The sequence below is a fragment of the Hyla sarda genome, unplaced genomic scaffold (genome assembly GCF_029499605.1).
Source record: "Hyla sarda isolate aHylSar1 unplaced genomic scaffold, aHylSar1.hap1 scaffold_1787, whole genome shotgun sequence".
Lineage (NCBI taxonomy): Eukaryota > Metazoa > Chordata > Amphibia > Anura > Hylidae > Hyla > Hyla sarda.
This window is the reverse complement of record NW_026608432.1, coordinates 1-19,611: the sequence shown is the minus strand read 5'-3', so window position 1 is coordinate 19,611 and position 19,611 is coordinate 1. Positions and strand designations below refer to the sequence as shown.

The 19,611-nt window shown below is 46.2% G+C and overlaps 9 non-coding genes across 9 annotated transcripts; all 9 read right to left on the bottom strand.

Moving 5' to 3' along the window:
- Positions 1-730: 730 nt before the first annotated feature.
- Positions 731-921, bottom strand: LOC130313862 (U2 spliceosomal RNA). Its single transcript, XR_008861708.1, has one exon. It is a non-coding gene; the product is annotated as a U2 spliceosomal RNA (small nuclear RNA).
- A 2,088-nt stretch (positions 922-3,009) lies between these two features.
- Positions 3,010-3,200, bottom strand: LOC130313861 (U2 spliceosomal RNA). Its single transcript, XR_008861707.1, has one exon. It is a non-coding gene; the product is annotated as a U2 spliceosomal RNA (small nuclear RNA).
- Positions 3,201-5,290: 2,090 nt separating this feature from the next.
- Positions 5,291-5,481, bottom strand: LOC130313881 (U2 spliceosomal RNA). The gene has a single exon (XR_008861724.1). It is a non-coding gene; the product is annotated as a U2 spliceosomal RNA (small nuclear RNA).
- Positions 5,482-7,579: 2,098 nt separating this feature from the next.
- Positions 7,580-7,770, bottom strand: LOC130313883 (U2 spliceosomal RNA). The gene has a single exon (XR_008861726.1). It is a non-coding gene; the product is annotated as a U2 spliceosomal RNA (small nuclear RNA).
- A 2,091-nt stretch (positions 7,771-9,861) lies between these two features.
- On the bottom strand, positions 9,862-10,052 carry LOC130313860 (U2 spliceosomal RNA). The gene has a single exon (XR_008861706.1). It is a non-coding gene; the product is annotated as a U2 spliceosomal RNA (small nuclear RNA).
- A 2,097-nt stretch (positions 10,053-12,149) lies between these two features.
- Positions 12,150-12,340, bottom strand: LOC130313859 (U2 spliceosomal RNA). Its single transcript, XR_008861705.1, has one exon. It is a non-coding gene; the product is annotated as a U2 spliceosomal RNA (small nuclear RNA).
- A 2,092-nt stretch (positions 12,341-14,432) lies between these two features.
- On the bottom strand, positions 14,433-14,623 carry LOC130313858 (U2 spliceosomal RNA). Its single transcript, XR_008861704.1, has one exon. It is a non-coding gene; the product is annotated as a U2 spliceosomal RNA (small nuclear RNA).
- A 2,084-nt stretch (positions 14,624-16,707) lies between these two features.
- Positions 16,708-16,898, bottom strand: LOC130313888 (U2 spliceosomal RNA). Its single transcript, XR_008861731.1, has one exon. It is a non-coding gene; the product is annotated as a U2 spliceosomal RNA (small nuclear RNA).
- Positions 16,899-18,985: 2,087 nt separating this feature from the next.
- Positions 18,986-19,182, bottom strand: LOC130313887 (U2 spliceosomal RNA). Its single transcript, XR_008861730.1, has one exon. It is a non-coding gene; the product is annotated as a U2 spliceosomal RNA (small nuclear RNA).
- Positions 19,183-19,611: the final 429 nt, after the last annotated feature.

Genomic DNA, 19,611 nt, shown 5'->3' with positions numbered 1-19,611 from the left:
AAGTATAGATCTCAAAGTCTGTGCACAGAATTTAGCAAGGGCCTCGCACCTTCTGATGCATCAGGTAGGTGCACAATAGCATAGCCTAACCCTCTGTACTTTGGTCTATATTGATGCGGGACATAGACAGCCAGCTGATGACCAATCCATTAGTGCAATGGATGGCTGGAAGCATTTGTCTTTGCCTTTGCAATACCACAGAAGCAATGCATGGTCAATGTACAGCAATGACACACCTGTGTGAACAGCCAGGAGACCCCCCCCCCCCCCCCCATGTTATGTTACATAGTTACATAGTTAGTACGGTCGAAAAAAGACATATGTCCATCAAGTTCAACCAGGGAATTAAGGGGTAGGGGTGTGGCGCGATATTGGGGAAGGGATGAGATTTTATATTTCTTCATAAGCATTAATCTTATTTTGTCAATTAGGAACATTCAGCACCCACCCGCTATCAAGGCAGCTGCCTATCATGTCATGCCCTACCTGCACAGGTGTGCTGGCTACTCAAATGATCCAATTAAGGAAGCCATTTAGTCAGCAGCAGCAGAAGTCCTGTGCCTGGACGCTCCAACAGCGGCCAGACACAAGCAGAAGCAGCAGAAGCAGCAGCAGCACCACCTTTTGTTTTTTGGCTGCAGCAGCAGCAAGGCCCACAGGGCTGGCTAGCTGGCTAGCCAGCAAGCAGGTAGCAATGAAAGTAGGAATCTTTCTTTTTAACCCTGTAAGGGGGTGGTGCACTGTACCCGAAGATACTGCCATATCGGGTCAATGCATAGGGCGACGGAAGCAAGCTTCGAAATCGGCCCCCGTTCTCAAAAATCCATTTAATATATGGTCCCCAGATAGGGGACGTATCAGATATTAAACTGATAAGAACAGATACTACACTTGATCTTAGCCAAAAGGCCGAGAAGCGATAACCGTGAAAGGGGCGGGCCCAACAAGGTGCCCTTCATGGGCACTATCACTGCTTGCTGTCAGGGAGGCTGCCAGACAATTTTCCATGCACACTCTGGGCTGGGGGGCAGTCAACCACCAGTACACACAGCAGAACCTAAACCCATACCATTATTGCTAAGCAGCAAGACAGGGGCCCATTGCACTCCCACGGGGCCTTTTTAAATGCAATCCATAACCCGGATTTGCCAGGAACCCTTCTTACTCCTCCTACTTGCATGTGACACTGGGCTTAGGATCTGCATAGGAAACACACACACAAGCACACACCTACCTTTGTTGCCTGCAGATGCCTCCTTGGCTGTCCCCAAACGGTATCAAACCAACACCCACGGGAAGCTGTAAGCATAGAGGACATGCCTGCACCCCATTGGACTTACCTGTGTGGGTTAAACCCGGGTTATTTGACAACCTATGGCGGTGATGGTTCTGCTCAGGCAGAGCAGTGCTGATGCTCCTCATAAAGCTGTCGCTGCTGTGAAGGTTCTAGGTGACATCACAAATCCCTATGGTTACATACACAACAAAGCTGGGTTGTTGTTGTTTACACTCTGCAAGGCCTGTGGAAGTGAGTGACATCATAGCACTGTAGTTCTGAGGGTTCTAGATGGATGCAACAATCTCCTGTTGCTTCTATGAAGGCCATAATAGACGACATCACCAAACAGCTCCATAGTCACATACACAGCAAAGGAGAGATGTTGTTTACACCTAGTGATGTCAGTGGTATTGAGTGACATCACAGCACAGTGCTAAGGCTCCTGGGCCAGGACACAGCAGCGGCTGCAATATCTCAACGGAGAATACGTTTATATATATGTGTGTGTGTGCGCGTATATATATATATATATATATATATATATATATATATATTTCTCCGCCGAAATCACTTTTAAACCCATTTCCACCTTTTTTTCCCTTCTCTTCCTCTTACTTTTTTTTCACGTTTTTTTACGTTTTTCTCCTTTTCGCCTCTTTTCTGGGCGTATTATTCTTCTTTTTCTTCTTTTTTTTCGTCTAATGCATACCCCATCAGTGCAGCAATGCTTATTCAATACCGCCAGCAGATGGAGACACTGGGGGATAATTTTCTAAGGATTTATACTGATTTTTCCTGTCTGAATTTGTCGCACAGAAAGTTGCAGGCCAAATATGTGTGACATTTCTGCGACTTTAGCTTCTAGAGCATTTTTACAACATTATACATAGGTGCTGAATACATAAAAAGCGACTGTTCAGCGACAGACAAGTCGCATCGGCTGAAAGTAGGCCAGAATGTCAGTCCATGTTGGAGCAGGTTTAGATACAGTCTAAAGTATAGATCTCAAAGTCTGTGCACAGAATTTAGCAAGGGCCTCGCACCTTCTGATGCATCAGGTAGGTGCACAATAGCATAGCCTAACCCTCTGTACTTTGGTCTATATTGATGCGGGACATAGACAGCCAGCTGATGACCAATCCATTAGTGCAATGGATGGCTGGAAGCATTTGTCTTTGCCTTTGCAATACCACAGAAGCAATGCATGGTCAATGTACAGCAATGACACACCTGTGTGAACAGCCAGGAGACCCCCCCCCCCCCCCCCATGTTATGTTACATAGTTACATAGTTAGTACGGTCGAAAAAAGACATATGTCCATCAAGTTCAACCAGGGAATTAAGGGGTAGGGGTGTGGCGCGATATTGGGGAAGGGATGAGATTTTATATTTCTTCATAAGCATTAATCTTATTTTGTCAATTAGGAACATTCAGCACCCACCCGCTATCAAGGCAGCTGCCTATCATGTCATGCCCTACCTGCACAGGTGTGCTGGCTACTCAAATGATCCAATTAAGGAGGCCATTTAGTCAGCAGCAGCAGAAGTCCTGTGCCTGGACGCTCCAACAGCGGCCAGACACAAGCAGAAGCAGAAGCAGCAGAAGCAGCAGCAGCACCACCTTTTGTTTTTTGGCTGCAGCAGCAGCAAGGCCCACAGGGCTGGCTAGCTGGCTAGCCAGCAAGCAGGTAGCAATGAAAGTAGGAATCTTTCTTTTTAACCCTGTAAGGGGGTGGTGCACTGTACCCGAAGATACTGCCATATCGGGTCAATGCATAGGGCGACGGAAGCAAGCTTCGAAATCGGCCCCCGTTCTCAAAAATCCATTTAATATATGGTCCCCAGATAGGGGACGTATCAGATATTAAACTGATAAGAACAGATACTACACTTGATCTTAGCCAAAAGGCCGAGAAGCGATAACCGTGAAAGGGGCGGGCCCAACAAGGTGCCCTTCATGGGCACTATCACTGCTTGCTGTCAGGGAGGCTGCCAGACAATTTTCCATGCACACTCTGGGCTGGGGGGCAGTCAACCACCAGTACACACAGCAGAACCTAAACCCATACCATTATTGCTAAGCAGCAAGACAGGGGCCCATTGCACTCCCACGGGGCCTTTTTAAATGCAATCCATAACCCGGATTTGCCAGGAACCCTTCTTACTCCTCCTACTTGCATGTGACACTGGGCTTAGGATCTGCATAGGAAACACACACACAAGCACACACCTACCTTTGTTGCCTGCAGATGCCTCCTTGGCTGTCCCCAAACGGTATCAAACCAACACCCACGGGAAGCTGTAAGCATAGAGGACATGCCTGCACCCCATTGGACTTACCTGTGTGGGTTAAACCCGGGTTATTTGACAACCTATGGCGGTGATGGTTCTGCTCAGGCAGAGCAGTGCTGATGCTCCTCATAAAGCTGTCGCTGCTGTGAAGGTTCTAGGTGACATCACAAATCCCTATGGTTACATACACAACAAAGCTGGGTTGTTGTTGTTTACACTCTGCAAGGCCTGTGGAAGTGAGTGACATCATAGCACTGTAGTTCTGAGGGTTCTAGATGGATGCAACAATCTCCTGTTGCTTCTATGAAGGCCATAATAGACGACATCACCAAACAGCTCCATAGTCACATACACAGCAAAGGAGAGATGTTGTTTACACCTAGTGATGTCAGTGGTATTGAGTGACATCACAGCACAGTGCTAAGGCTCCTGGGCCTGGACACAGCAGCGGCTGCAATATCTCAACGGAGAATACGTTTATATATATGTGTGTGTGTGCGCGTATATATATATATATATATATATATATATATATATATATATATATATATATATATATATTTCTCCGCCGAAATCACTTTTAAACCCATTTCCACCTTTTTTTCCCTTCTCTTCCTCTTACTTTTTTTTCACGTTTTTTTACGTTTTTCTCCTTTTCGCCTCTTTTCTGGGCGTATTATTCTTCTTTTTCTTCTTTTTTTTCGTCTAATGCATACCCCATCAGTGCAGCAATGCTTATTCAATACCGCCAGCAGATGGAGACACTGGGGGATAATTTTCTAAGGATTTATACTGATTTTTCCTGTCTGAATTTGTCGCACAGAAAGTTGCAGGCCAAATATGTGTGACATTTCTGCGACTTTAGCTTCTAGAGCATTTTTACAACATTATACATAGGTGCTGAATACATAAAAAGCGACTGTTCAGCGACAGACAAGTCGCATCGGCTGAAAGTAGGCCAGAATGTCAGTCCATGTTGGAGCAGGTTTAGATACAGTCTAAAGTATAGATCTCAAAGTCTGTGCACAGAATTTAGCAAGGGCCTCGCACCTTCTGATGCATCAGGTAGGTGCACAATAGCATAGCCTAACCCTCTGTACTTTGGTCTATATTGATGCGGGACATAGACAGCCAGCTGATGACCAATCCATTAGTGCAATGGATGGCTGGAAGCATTTGTCTTTGCCTTTGCAATACCACAGAAGCAATGCATGGTCAATGTACAGCAATGACACACCTGTGTGAACAGCCAGGAGACACCCCCCCCCCCCATGTTATGTTACATAGTTACATAGTTAGTACGGTCGAAAAAAGACATATGTCCATCAAGTTCAACCAGGGAATTAAGGGGTAGGGGTGTGGCGCGATATTGGGGAAGGGATGAGATTTTATATTTCTTCATAAGCATTAATCTTATTTTGTCAATTAGGAACATTCAGCACCCACCCGCTATCAAGGCAGCTGCCTATCATGTCATGCCCTACCTGCACAGGTGTGCTGGCTACTCAAATGATCCAATTAAGGAGGCCATTTAGTCAGCAGCAGCAGAAGTCCTGTGCCTGGACGCTCCAACAGCGGCCAGACACAAGCAGAAGCAGCAGCAGCACCACCTTTTGTTTTTTGGCTGCAGCAGCAGCAAGGCCCACAGGGCTGGCTAGCTGGCTAGCCAGCAAGCAGGTAGCAATGAAAGTAGGAATCTTTCTTTTTAACCCTGTAAGGGGGTGGTGCACTGTACCCGAAGATACTGCCATATCGGGTCAGTGCATAGGGCGACGGAAGCAAGCTTCGAAATCGGCCCCCGTTCTCAAAAATCCATTTAATATATGGTCCCCAGATAGGGGACGTATCAGATATTAAACTGATAAGAACAGATACTACACTTGATCTTAGCCAAAAGGCCGAGAAGCGATAACCGTGAAAGGGGCGGGCCCAACAAGGTGCCCTTCATGGGCACTATCACTGCTTGCTGTCAGGGAGGCTGCCAGACAATTTTCCATGCACACTCTGGGCTGGGGGGCAGTCAACCACCAGTACACACAGCAGAACCTAAACCCATACCATTATTGCTAAGCAGCAAGACAGGGGCCCATTGCACTCCCACGGGGCCTTTTTAAATGCAATCCATAACCCGGATTTGCCAGGAACCCTTCTTACTCCTCCTACTTGCATGTGACACTGGGCTTAGGATCTGCATAGGAAACACACACACAAGCACACACCTACCTTTGTTGCCTGCAGATGCCTCCTTGGCTGTCCCCAAACGGTATCAAACCAACACCCACGGGAAGCTGTAAGCATAGAGGACATGCCTGCACCCCATTGGACTTACCTGTGTGGGTTAAACCCGGGTTATTTGACAACCTATGGCGGTGATGGTTCTGCTCAGGCAGAGCAGTGCTGATGCTCCTCATAAAGCTGTCGCTGCTGTGAAGGTTCTAGGTGACATCACAAATCCCTATGGTTACATACACAACAAAGCTGGGTTGTTGTTGTTTACACTCTGCAAGGCCTGTGGAAGTGAGTGACATCATAGCACTGTAGTTCTGAGGGTTCTAGATGGATGCAACAATCTCCTGTTGCTTCTATGAAGGCCATAATAGACGACATCACCAAACAGCTCCATAGTCACATACACAGCAAAGGAGAGATGTTGTTTACACCTAGTGATGTCAGTGGTATTGAGTGACATCACAGCACAGTGCTAAGGCTCCTGGGCCTGGACACAGCAGCGGCTGCAATATCTCAACGGAGAATACGTTTATATATATGTGTGTGTGTGCGCGTATATATATATATATATATATATATATATATATATATATATATATATTTCTCCGCCGAAATCACTTTTAAACCCATTTCCACCTTTTTTTTCCCTTCTCTTCCTCTTACTTTTTTTTCACGTTTTTTTACGTTTTTCTCCTTTTCGCCTCTTTTCTGGGCGTATTATTCTTCTTTTTCTTCTTTTTTTTCGTCTAATGCATACCCCATCAGTGCAGCAATGCTTATTCAATACCGCCAGCAGATGGAGACACTGGGGGATAATTTTCTAAGGATTTATACTGATTTTTCCTGTCTGAATTTGTCGCACAGAAAGTTGCAGGCCAAATATGTGTGACATTTCTGCGACTTTAGCTTCTAGAGCATTTTTACAACATTATACATAGGTGCTGAATACATAAAAAGCGACTGTTCAGCGACAGACAAGTCGCATCGGCTGAAAGTAGGCCAGAATGTCAGTCCATGTTGGAGCAGGTTTAGATACAGTCTAAAGTATAGATCTCAAAGTCTGTGCACAGAATTTAGCAAGGGCCTCGCACCTTCTGATGCATCAGGTAGGTGCACAATAGCATAGCCTAACCCTCTGTACTTTGGTCTATATTGATGCGGGACATAGACAGCCAGCTGATGACCAATCCATTAGTGCAATGGATGGCTGGAAGCATTTGTCTTTGCCTTTGCAATACCACAGAAGCAATGCATGGTCAATGTACAGCAATGACACACCTGTGTGAACAGCCAGGAGACCCCCCCCCCCCCCCCCCATGTTATGTTACATAGTTACATAGTTAGTACGGTCGAAAAAAGACATATGTCCATCAAGTTCAACCAGGGAATTAAGGGGTAGGGGTGTGGCGCGATATTGGGGAAGGGATGAGATTTTATATTTCTTCATAAGCATTAATCTTATTTTGTCAATTAGGAACATTCAGCACCCACCCGCTATCAAGGCAGCTGCCTATCATGTCATGCCCTACCTGCACAGGTGTGCTGGCTACTCAAATGATCCAATTAAGGAGGCCATTTAGTCAGCAGCAGCAGAAGTCCTGTGCCTGGACGCTCCAACAGCGGCCAGACACAAGCAGAAGCAGAAGCAGCAGAAGCAGCAGCAGCACCACCTTTTGTTTTTTGGATGCAGCAGCAGCAAGGCCCACAGGGCTGGCTAGCTGGCTAGCCAGCAAGCAGGTAGCAATGAAAGTAGGAATCTTTCTTTTTAACCCTGTAAGGGGGTGGTGCACTGTACCCGAAGATACTGCCATATCGGGTCAATGCATAGGGCGACGGAAGCAAGCTTCGAAATCGGCCCCCGTTCTCAAAAATCCATTTAATATATGGTCCCCAGATAGGGGACGTATCAGATATTAAACTGATAAGAACAGATACTACACTTGATCTTAGCCAAAAGGCCGAGAAGCAATAACCGTGAAAGGGGCGGGCCCAACAAGGTGCCCTTCATGGGCACTATCACTGCTTGCTGTCAGGGAGGCTGCCAGACAATTTTCCATGCACACTCTGGGCTGGGGGGCAGTCAACCACCAGTACACACAGCAGAACCTAAACCCATACCATTATTGCTAAGCAGCAAGACAGGGGCCCATTGCACTCCCACGGGGCCTTTTTAAATGCAATCCATAACCCGGATTTGCCAGGAACCCTTCTTACTCCTCCTACTTGCATGTGACACTGGGCTTAGGATCTGCATAGGAAACACACACACAAGCACACACCTACCTTTGTTGCCTGCAGATGCCTCCTTGGCTGTCCCCAAACGGTATCAAACCAACACCCACGGGAAGCTGTAAGCATAGAGGACATGCCTGCACCCCATTGGACTTACCTGTGTGGGTTAAACCCGGGTTATTTGACAACCTATGGCGGTGATGGTTCTGCTCAGGCAGAGCAGTGCTGATGCTCCTCATAAAGCTGTCGCTGCTGTGAAGGTTCTAGGTGACATCACAAATCCCTATGGTTACATACACAACAAAGCTGGGTTGTTGTTGTTTACACTCTGCAAGGCCTGTGGAAGTGAGTGACATCATAGCACTGTAGTTCTGAGGGTTCTAGATGGATGCAACAATCTCCTGTTGCTTCTATGAAGGCCATAATAGACGACATCACCAAACAGCTCCATAGTCACATACACAGCAAAGGAGAGATGTTGTTTACACCTAGTGATGTCAGTGGTATTGAGTGACATCACAGCACAGTGCTAAGGCTCCTGGGCCTGGACACAGCAGCGGCTGCAATATCTCAACGGAGAATACGTTTATATATATGTGTGTGTGTGCGCGTATATATATATATATATATATATATATATATATATATATATATATTTCTCCGCCGAAATCACTTTTAAACCCATTTCCACCTTTTTTTCCCTTCTCTTCCTCTTACTTTTTTTTCACGTTTTTTTACGTTTTTCTCCTTTTCGCCTCTTTTCTGGGCGTATTATTCTTCTTTTTCTTCTTTTTTTTCGTCTAATGCATACCCCATCAGTGCAGCAATGCTTATTCAATACCGCCAGCAGATGGAGACACTGGGGGATAATTTTCTAAGGATTTATACTGATTTTTCCTGTCTGAATTTGTTGCACAGAAAGTTGCAGGCCAAATATGTGTGACATTTCTGCGACTTTAGCTTCTAGAGCATTTTTACAACATTATACATAGGTGCTGAATACATAAAAAGCGACTGTTCAGCGACAGACAAGTCGCATCGGCTGAAAGTAGGCCAGAATGTCAGTCCATGTTGGAGCAGGTTTAGATACAGTCTAAAGTATAGATCTCAAAGTCTGTGCACAGAATTTAGCAAGGGCCTCGCACCTTCTGATGCATCAGGTAGGTGCACAATAGCATAGCCTAACCCTCTGTACTTTGGTCTATATTGATGCGGGACATAGACAGCCAGCTGATGACCAATCCATTAGTGCAATGGATGGCTGGAAGCATTTGTCTTTGCCTTTGCAATACCACAGAAGCAATGCATGGTCAATGTACAGCAATGACACACCTGTGTGAACAGCCAGGAGACCCCCCCCCCCCCCATGTTATGTTACATAGTTACATAGTTAGTACGGTCGAAAAAAGACATATGTCCATCAAGTTCAACCAGGGAATTAAGGGGTAGGGGTGTGGCGCGATATTGGGGAAGGGATGAGATTTTATATTTCTTCATAAGCATTAATCTTATTTTGTCAATTAGGAACATTCAGCACCCACCCGCTATCAAGGCAGCTGCCTATCATGTCATGCCCTACCTGCACAGGTGTGCTGGCTACTCAAATGATCCAATTAAGGAGGCCATTTAGTCAGCAGCAGCAGAAGTCCTGTGCCTGGACGCTCCAACAGCGGCCAGACACAAGCAGAAGCAGAAGCAGCAGAAGCAGCAGCAGCACCACCTTTTGTTTTTTGGCTGCAGCAGCAGCAAGGCCCACAGGGCTGGCTAGCTGGCTAGCCAGCAAGCAGGTAGCAATGAAAGTAGGAATCTTTCTTTTTAACCCTGTAAGGGGGTGGTGCACTGTACCCGAAGATACTGCCATATCGGGTCAATGCATAGGGCGACGGAAGCAAGCTTCGAAATCGGCCCCCGTTCTCAAAAATCCATTTAATATATGGTCCCCAGATAGGGGACGTATCAGATATTAAACTGATAAGAACAGATACTACACTTGATCTTAGCCAAAAGGCCGAGAAGCGATAACCGTGAAAGGGGCGGGCCCAACAAGGTGCCCTTCATGGGCACTATCACTGCTTGCTGTCAGGGAGGCTGCCAGACAATTTTCCATGCACACTCTGGGCTGGGGGGCAGTCAACCACCAGTACACACAGCAGAACCTAAACCCATACCATTATTGCTAAGCAGCAAGACAGGGGCCCATTGCACTCCCACGGGGCCTTTTTAAATGCAATCCATAACCCGGATTTGCCAGGAACCCTTCTTACTCCTCCTACTTGCATGTGACACTGGGCTTAGGATCTGCATAGGAAACACACACACAAGCACACACCTACCTTTGTTGCCTGCAGATGCCTCCTTGGCTGTCCCCAAACGGTATCAAACCAACACCCACGGGAAGCTGTAAGCATAGAGGACATGCCTGCACCCCATTGGACTTACCTGTGTGGGTTAAACCCGGGTTATTTGACAACCTATGGCGGTGATGGTTCTGCTCAGGCAGAGCAGTGCTGATGCTCCTCATAAAGCTGTCGCTGCTGTGAAGGTTCTAGGTGACATCACAAATCCCTATGGTTACATACACAACAAAGCTGGGTTGTTGTTGTTTACACTCTGCAAGGCCTGTGGAAGTGAGTGACATCATAGCACTGTAGTTCTGAGGGTTCTAGATGGATGCAACAATCTCCTGTTGCTTCTATGAAGGCCATAATAGACGACATCACCAAACAGCTCCATAGTCACATACACAGCAAAGGAGAGATGTTGTTTACACCTAGTGATGTCAGTGGTATTGAGTGACATCACAGCACAGTGCTAAGGCTCCTGGGCCTGGACACAGCAGCGGCTGCAATATCTCAACGGAGAATACGTTTATATATATGTGTGTGTGTGCGCGTATATATATATATATATATATATATATATATATATATATATATATTTCTCCGCCGAAATCACTTTTAAACCCATTTCCACCTTTTTTTCCCTTCTCTTCCTCTTACTTTTTTTTCACGTTTTTTTACGTTTTTCTCCTTTTCGCCTCTTTTCTGGGCGTATTATTCTTCTTTTTCTTCTTTTTTTTCGTCTAATGCATACCCCATCAGTGCAGCAATGCTTATTCAATACCGCCAGCAGATGGAGACACTGGGGGATAATTTTCTAAGGATTTATACTGATTTTTCCTGTCTGAATTTGTCGCACAGAAAGTTGCAGGCCAAATATGTGTGACATTTCTGCGACTTTAGCTTCTAGAGCATTTTTACAACATTATACATAGGTGCTGAATACATAAAAAGCGACTGTTCAGCGACAGACAAGTCGCATCGGCTGAAAGTAGGCCAGAATGTCAGTCCATGTTGGAGCAGGTTTAGATACAGTCTAAAGTATAGATCTCAAAGTCTGTGCACAGAATTTAGCAAGGGCCTCGCACCTTCTGATGCATCAGGTAGGTGCACAATAGCATAGCCTAACCCTCTGTACTTTGGTCTATATTGATGCGGGACATAGACAGCCAGCTGATGACCAATCCATTAGTGCAATGGATGGCTGGAAGCATTTGTCTTTGCCTTTGCAATACCACAGAAGCAATGCATGGTCAATGTACAGCAATGACACACCTGTGTGAACAGCCAGGAGACCCCCCCCCCCATGTTATGTTACATAGTTACATAGTTAGTACGGTCGAAAAAAGACATATGTCCATCAAGTTCAACCAGGGAATTAAGGGGTAGGGGTGTGGCGCGATATTGGGGAAGGGATGAGATTTTATATTTCTTCATAAGCATTAATCTTATTTTGTCAATTAGGAAGATTCAGCACCCACCTGCTATCAAGGCAGCTGCCTATCATGTCATGCCCTACCTGCACAGGTGTGCTGGCTACTCAAATGATCCAATTAAGGAGGCCATTTAGTCAGCAGCAGCAGAAGTCCTGTGCCTGGACGCTCCAACAGCGGCCAGACACAAGCAGAAGCAGAAGCAGCAGAAGCAGCAGAAGCAGCAGCAGCACCACCTTTTGTTTTTTGGCTGCAGCAGCAGCAAGGCCCACAGGGCTGGCTAGCTGGCTAGCCAGCAAGCAGGTAGCAATGAAAGTAGGAATCTTTCTTTTTAACCCTGTAAGGGGGTGGTGCACTGTACCCGAAGATACTGCCATATCGGGTCAATGCATAGGGCGACGGAAGCAAGCTTCGAAATCGGCCCCCGTTCTCAAAAATCCATTTAATATATGGTCCCCAGATAGGGGACGTATCAGATATTAAACTGATAAGAACAGATACTACACTTGATCTTAGCCAAAAGGCCGAGAAGCGATAACCGTGAAAGGGGCGGGCCCAACAAGGTGCCCTTCATGGGCACTATCACTGCTTGCTGTCAGGGAGGCTGCCAGACAATTTTCCATGCACACTCTGGGCTGGGGGGCAGTCAACCACCAGTACACACAGCAGAACCTAAACCCATACCATTATTGCTAAGCAGCAAGACAGGGGCCCATTGCACTCCCACGGGGCCTTTTTAAATGCAATCCATAACCCGGATTTGCCAGGAACCCTTCTTACTCCTCCTACTTGCATGTGACACTGGGCTTAGGATCTGCATAGGAAACACACACACAAGCACACACCTACCTTTGTTGCCTGCAGATGCCTCCTTGGCTGTCCCCAAACGGTATCAAACCAACACCCACGGGAAGCTGTAAGCATAGAGGACATGTCTGCACCCCATTGGACTTACCTGTGTGGGTTAAACCCGGGTTATTTGACAACCTATGGCGGTGATGGTTCTGCTCAGGCAGAGCAGTGCTGATGCTCCTCATAAAGCTGTCGCTGCTGTGAAGGTTCTAGGTGACATCACAAATCCCTATGGTTACATACACAACAAAGCTGGGTTGTTGTTGTTTACACTCTGCAAGGCCTGTGGAAGTGAGTGACATCATAGCACTGTAGTTCTGAGGGTTCTAGATGGATGCAACAATCTCCTGTTGCTTCTATGAAGGCCATAATAGACGGCATCACCAAACAGCTCCATAGTCACATACACAGCAAAGGAGAGATGTTGTTTACACCTAGTGATGTCAGTGGTATTGAGTGACATCACAGCACAGTGCTAAGGCTCCTGGGCCTGGACACAGCAGCGGCTGCAATATCTCAACGGAGAATACGTTTATATATATGTGTGTGTGTGCGCGTATATATATATATATATATATATATATATATATATATATATATATTTCTCCGCCGAAATCACTTTTAAACCCATTTCCACCTTTTTTTCCCTTCTCTTCCTCTTACTTTTTTTTTCACGTTTTTTTACGTTTTTCTCCTTTTCGCCTCTTTTCTGGGCGTATTATTCTTCTTTTTCTTCTTTTTTTTCGTCTAATGCATACCCCATCAGTGCAGCAATGCTTATTCAATACCGCCAGCAGATGGAGACACTGGGGGATAATTTTCTAAGGATTTATACTGATTTTTCCTGTCTGAATTTGTCGCACAGAAAGTTGCAGGCCAAATATGTGTGACATTTCTGCGACTTTAGCTTCTAGAGCATTTTTACAACATTATACATAGGTGCTGAATACATAAAAAGCGACTGTTCAGCGACAGACAAGTCGCATCGGCTGAAAGTAGGCCAGAATGTCAGTCCATGTTGGAGCAGGTTTAGATACAGTCTAAAGTATAGATCTCAAAGTCTGTGCACAGAATTTAGCAAGGGCCTCGCACCTTCTGATGCATCAGGTAGGTGCACAATAGCATAGCCTAACCCTCTGTACTTTGGTCTATATTGATGCGGGACATAGACAGCCAGCTGATGACCAATCCATTAGTGCAATGGATGGCTGGAAGCATTTGTCTTTGCCTTTGCAATACCACAGAAGCAATGCATGGTCAATGTACAGCAATGACACACCTGTGTGAACAGCCAGGAGACCCCCCCCCCCCCCATGTTATGTTACATAGTTACATAGTTAGTACGGTCGAAAAAAGACATATGTCCATCAAGTTCAACCAGGGAATTAAGGGGTAGGGGTGTGGCGCGATATTGGGGAAGGGATGAGATTTTATATTTCTTCATAAGCATTAATCTTATTTTGTCAATTAGGAAGATTCAGCACCCACCCGCTATCAAGGCAGCTGCCTATCATGTCATGCCCTACCTGCACAGGTGTGCTGGCTACTCAAATGATCCAATTAAGGAGGCCATTTAGTCAGCAGCAGCAGAAGTCCTGTGCCTGGACGCTCCAACAGCGGCCAGACACAAGCAGAAGCAGAAGCAGCAGAAGCAGCAGCAGCACCACCTTTTGTTTTTTGGCTGCAGCAGCAGCAAGGCCCACAGGGCTGGCTAGCTGGCTAGCCAGCAAGCAGGTAGCAATGAAAGTAGGAATCTTTCTTTTTAACCCTGTAAGGGGGTGGTGCACTGTACCCGAAGATACTGCCATATCGGGTCAATGCATAGGGCGACGGAAGCAAGCTTCGAAATCGGCCCCCGTTCTCAAAAATCCATTTAATATATGGTCCCCAGATAGGGGACGTATCAGATATTAAACTGATAAGAACAGATACTACACTTGATCTTAGCCAAAAGGCCGAGAAGCGATAACCGTGAAAGGGGCGGGCCCAACAAGGTGCCCTTCATGGGCACTATCACTGCTTGCTGTCAAGGAGGCTGCCAGACAATTTTCCATGCACACTCTGGGCTGGGGGGCAGTCAACCACCAGTACACACAGCAGAACCTAAACCCATACCATTATTGCTAAGCAGCAAGACAGGGGCCCATTGCACTCCCACGGGGCCTTTTTAAATGCAATCCATAACCCGGATTTGCCAGGAACCCTTCTTACTCCTCCTACTTGCATGTGACACTGGGCTTAGGATCTGCATAGGAAACACACACACAAGCACACACCTACCTTTGTTGCCTGCAGATGCCTCCTTGGCTGTCCCCAAACGGTATCAAACCAACACCCACGGGAAGCTGTAAGCATAGAGGACATGCCTGCACCCCATTGGACTTACCTGTGTGGGTTAAACCCGGGTTATTTGACAACCTATGGCGGTGATGGTTCTGCTCAGGCAGAGCAGTGCTGATGCTCCTCATAAAGCTGTCGCTGCTGTGAAGGTTCTAGGTGACATCACAAATCCCTATGGTTACATACACAACAAAGCTGGGTTGTTGTTGTTTACACTCTGCAAGGCCTGTGGAAGTGAGTGACATCATAGCACTGTAGTTCTGAGGGTTCTAGATGGATGCAACAATCTCCTGTTGCTTCTATGAAGGCCATAATAGACGACATCACCAAACAGCTCCATAGTCACATACACAGCAAAGGAGAGATGTTGTTTACACCTAGTGATGTCAGTGGTATTGAGTGACATCACAGCACAGTGCTAAGGCTCCTGGGCCTGGACACAGCAGCGGCTGCAATATCTCAACGGAGAATACGTTTATATATATGTGTGTGTGTGCGCGTATATATATATATATATATATATATATATATATATATATATATATTTCTCCGCCGAAATCACTTTTAAACCCATTTCCACCTTTTTTTCCCTTCTCTTCCTCTTACTTTTTTTTCACGTTTTTTTACGTTTTTCTCCTTTTCGCCTCTTTTCTGGGCGTATTATTCTTCTTTTTCTTCTTTTTTTTCGTCTAATGCATACCCCATCAGTGCAGCAATGCTTATTCAATACCGCCAGCAGATGGAGACACTGGGGGATAATTTTCTAAGGATTTATACTGATTTTTCCTGTCTGAATTTGTCGCACAGAAAGTTGCAGGCCAAATATGTGTGACATTTCTGCGACTTTAGCTTCTAGAGCATTTTTACAACATTATACATAGGTGCTGAATACATAAAAAGCGACTGTTCAGCGACAGACAAGTCGCATCGGCTGAAAGTAGGCCAGAATGTCAGTCCATGTTGGAGCAGGTTTAGATACAGTCTAAAGTATAGATCTCAAAGTCTGTGCACAGAATTTAGCAAGGGCCTCGCACCTTCTGATGCATCAGGTAGGTGCACAATAGCATAGCCTAACCCTCTGTACTTTGGTCTATATTGATGCGGGACATAGACAGCCAGCTGATGACCAATCCATTAGTGCAATGGATGGCTGGAAGCATTTGTCTTTGCCTTTGCAATACCACAGAAGCAATGCATGGTCAATGTACAGCAATGACACACCTGTGTGAACAGCCAGGAGACCCCCCCCCCCCCATGTTATGTTACATAGTTACATAGTTAGTACGGTCGAAAAAAGACATATGTCCATCAAGTTCAACCAGGGAATTAAGGGGTAGGTGTGTGGCGCGATATTGGGGAAGGGATGAGATTTTATATTTCTTCATAAGCATTAATCTTATTTTGTCAATTAGGAAGATTCAGCACCCACCCGCTATCAAGGCAGCTGCCTATCATGTCATGCCCTACCTGCACAGGTGTGCTGGCTACTCAAATGATCCAATTAAGGAGGCCATTTAGTCAGCAGCAGCAGAAGTCCTGTGCCTGGACGCTCCAACAGCGGCCAGACACAAGCAGAAGCAGCAGAAGCAGCAGCAGCACCACCTTTTGTTTTTTGGCTGCAGCAGCAGCAAGGCCCACAGGGCTGGCTAGCTGGCTAGCCAGCAAGCAGGTAGCAATGAAAGTAGGAATCTTTCTTTTTAACCCTGTAAGGGGGTGGTGCACTGTACCCGAAGATACTGCCATATCGGGTCAATGCATAGGGCGACGGAAGCAAGCTTCGAAATCGGCCCCCGTTCTCAAAAATCCATTTAATATATGGTCCCCAGATAGGGGACATATCAGATATTAAACTGATAAGAACAGATACTACACTTGATCTTAGCCAAAAGGCCGAGAAGCGATAACCGTGAAAGGGGCGGGCCCAACAAGGTGCCCTTCATGGGCACTATCACTGCTTGCTGTCAGGGAGGCTGCCAGACAATTTTCCATGCACACTCTGGGCTGGGGGGCAGTCAACCACCAGTACACACAGCAGAACCTAAACCCATACCATTATTGCTAAGCAGCAAGACAGGGGCCCATTGCACTCCCACGGGGCCTTTTTAAATGCAATCCATAACCCGGATTTGCCAGGAACCCTTCTTACTCCTCCTACTTGCATGTGACACTGGGCTTAGGATCTGCATAGGAAACACACACACAAGCACACACCTTCCTTTGTTGCCTGCAGATGCCTCCTTGGCTGTCCCCAAACGGTATCAAACCAACACCCACGGGAAGCTGTAAGCATAGAGGACATGCCTGCACCCCATTGGACTTACCTGTGTGGGTTAAACCCGGGTTATTTGACAACCTATGGCGGTGATGGTTCTGCTCAGGCAGAGCAGTGCTGATGCTCCTCATAAAGCTGTCGCTGCTGTGAAGGTTCTAGGTGACATCACAAATCCCTATGGTTACATACACAACAAAGCTGGGTTGTTGTTGTTTACACTCTGCAAGGCCTGTGGAAGTGAGTGACATCATAGCACTGTAGTTCTGAGGGTTCTAGATGGATGCAACAATCTCCTGTTGCTTCTATGAAGGCCATAATAGACGACATCACCAAACAGCTCCATAGTCACATACACAGCAAAGGAGAGATGTTGTTTACACCTAGTGATGTCAGTGGTATTGAGTGACATCACAGCACAGTGCTAAGGCTCCTGGGCCTGGACACAGCAGCGGCTGCAATATCTCAACGGAGAATACGTTTATATATATGTGTGTGTGTGCGCGTATATATATATATATATATATATATATATATATATATTTCTCCGCCGAAATCACTTTTAAACCCATTTCCACCTTTTTTTCCCTTCTCTTCCTCTTACTTTTTTTTCACGTTTTTTTTACGTTTTTCTCCTTTTCGCCTCTTTTCTGGGCGTATTATTCTTCTTTTTCTTCTTTTTTTTCCTCTAATGCATACCCCATCAGTGCAGCAATGCTTATTCAATACCGCCAGCAGATGGAGACACTGGGGGATAATTTTCTAAGGATTTATACTGATTTTTCCTGTCTGAATTTGTCGCACAGAAAGTTGCAGGCCAAATATGTGTGACATTTCTGCGACTTTAGCTTCTAGAGCATTTTTACAACATTATACATAGGTGCTGAATACATAAAAAGCGACTGTTCAGCGACAGACAAGTCGCATCGGCTGAAAGTAGGCCAGAATGTCAGTCCATGTTGGAGCAGGTTTAGATACAGTCTAAAGTATAGATCTCAAAGTCTGTGCACAGAATTTAGCAAGGGCCTCGCACCTTCTGATGCATCAGGTAGGTGCACAATAGCATAGCCTAACCCTCTGTACTTTGGTCTATATTGATGCGGGACATAGACAGCCAGCTGATGACCAATCCATTAGTGCAATGGATGGCTGGAAGCATTTGTCTTTGCCTTTGCAATACCACAGAAGCAATGCATGGTCAATGTACAGCAATGACACACCTGTGTGAACAGCCAGGAGACCCCCCCCCCCCCCATGTTATGTTACATAGTTACATAGTTAGTACGGTCGAAAAAAGACATATGTCCATCAAGTTCAACCAGGGAATTAAGGGGTAGGGGTGTGGCGCGATATTGGGGAAGGGATGAGATTTTATATTTCTTCATAAGCATTAATCTTATTTTGTCAATTAGGAACATTCAGCACCCACCCGCTATCAAGGCAGCTGCCTATCATGTCATGCCCTACCTGCACAGGTGTGCTGGCTACTCAAATGATCCAATTAAGGAGGCCATTTAGTCAGCAGCAGCAGAAGTCCTGTGCCTGGACGCTCCAACAGCGGCCAGAACACAAGCAGAAGCAGAAGCAGCAGAAGCAGCAGCAGCACCACCTTTTGTTTTTTGGCTGCAGCAGCAGCAAGGCCCACAGGGCTGGCTAGCTGGCTAGCCAGCAAGCAGGTAGCAATGATAAGTAGGAATCTTTCTTTTTTAACCCTGTAAGGGGGTGGTGCACTGTACCCGAAGATACTGCCATATCGGGTCAATGCATAGGGCGACGGAAGCAAGCTTCGAAATCGGCCCCCGTTCTCAAAAATATCCATTTAATATATTGGTCCCCAGATTAGGGGGACGTATCAGATATTAAACTGATAAGAACAGATACTACACTTGATCTTAGCCAAAAAGGCCGAGAAGCGATAACCGTGAAAGGGGCGGGCCCAACAAGGTGCCCTTCATGGGCACTATCACTGCTTGCTGTCAGGGAGGCTGCCAGACAATTTTCCATGCACACTCTGGGCTGGGGGGCAGTCAACCACCAGTACACACAGCAGAACCTAAACCCATACCATTATTGCTAAGCAGCAAGACAGGGGCCCATTGCACTCCCACGGGGCCTTTTTAAATGCAATCCATAACCCGGATTTGCCAGGAACCCTTCTTACTCCTCCTACTTGCATGTGACACTGGGCTTAGGATCTGCATAGGAAACACACACACAAGCATACACCTACCTTTGTTGCCTGCAGATGCCTCCTTGGCTGTCCCCAAACGGTATCAAACCAACACCCACGGGAAGCTGTAAGCATAGAGGACATGCCTGCACCCCATTGGACTTACCTGTGTGGGT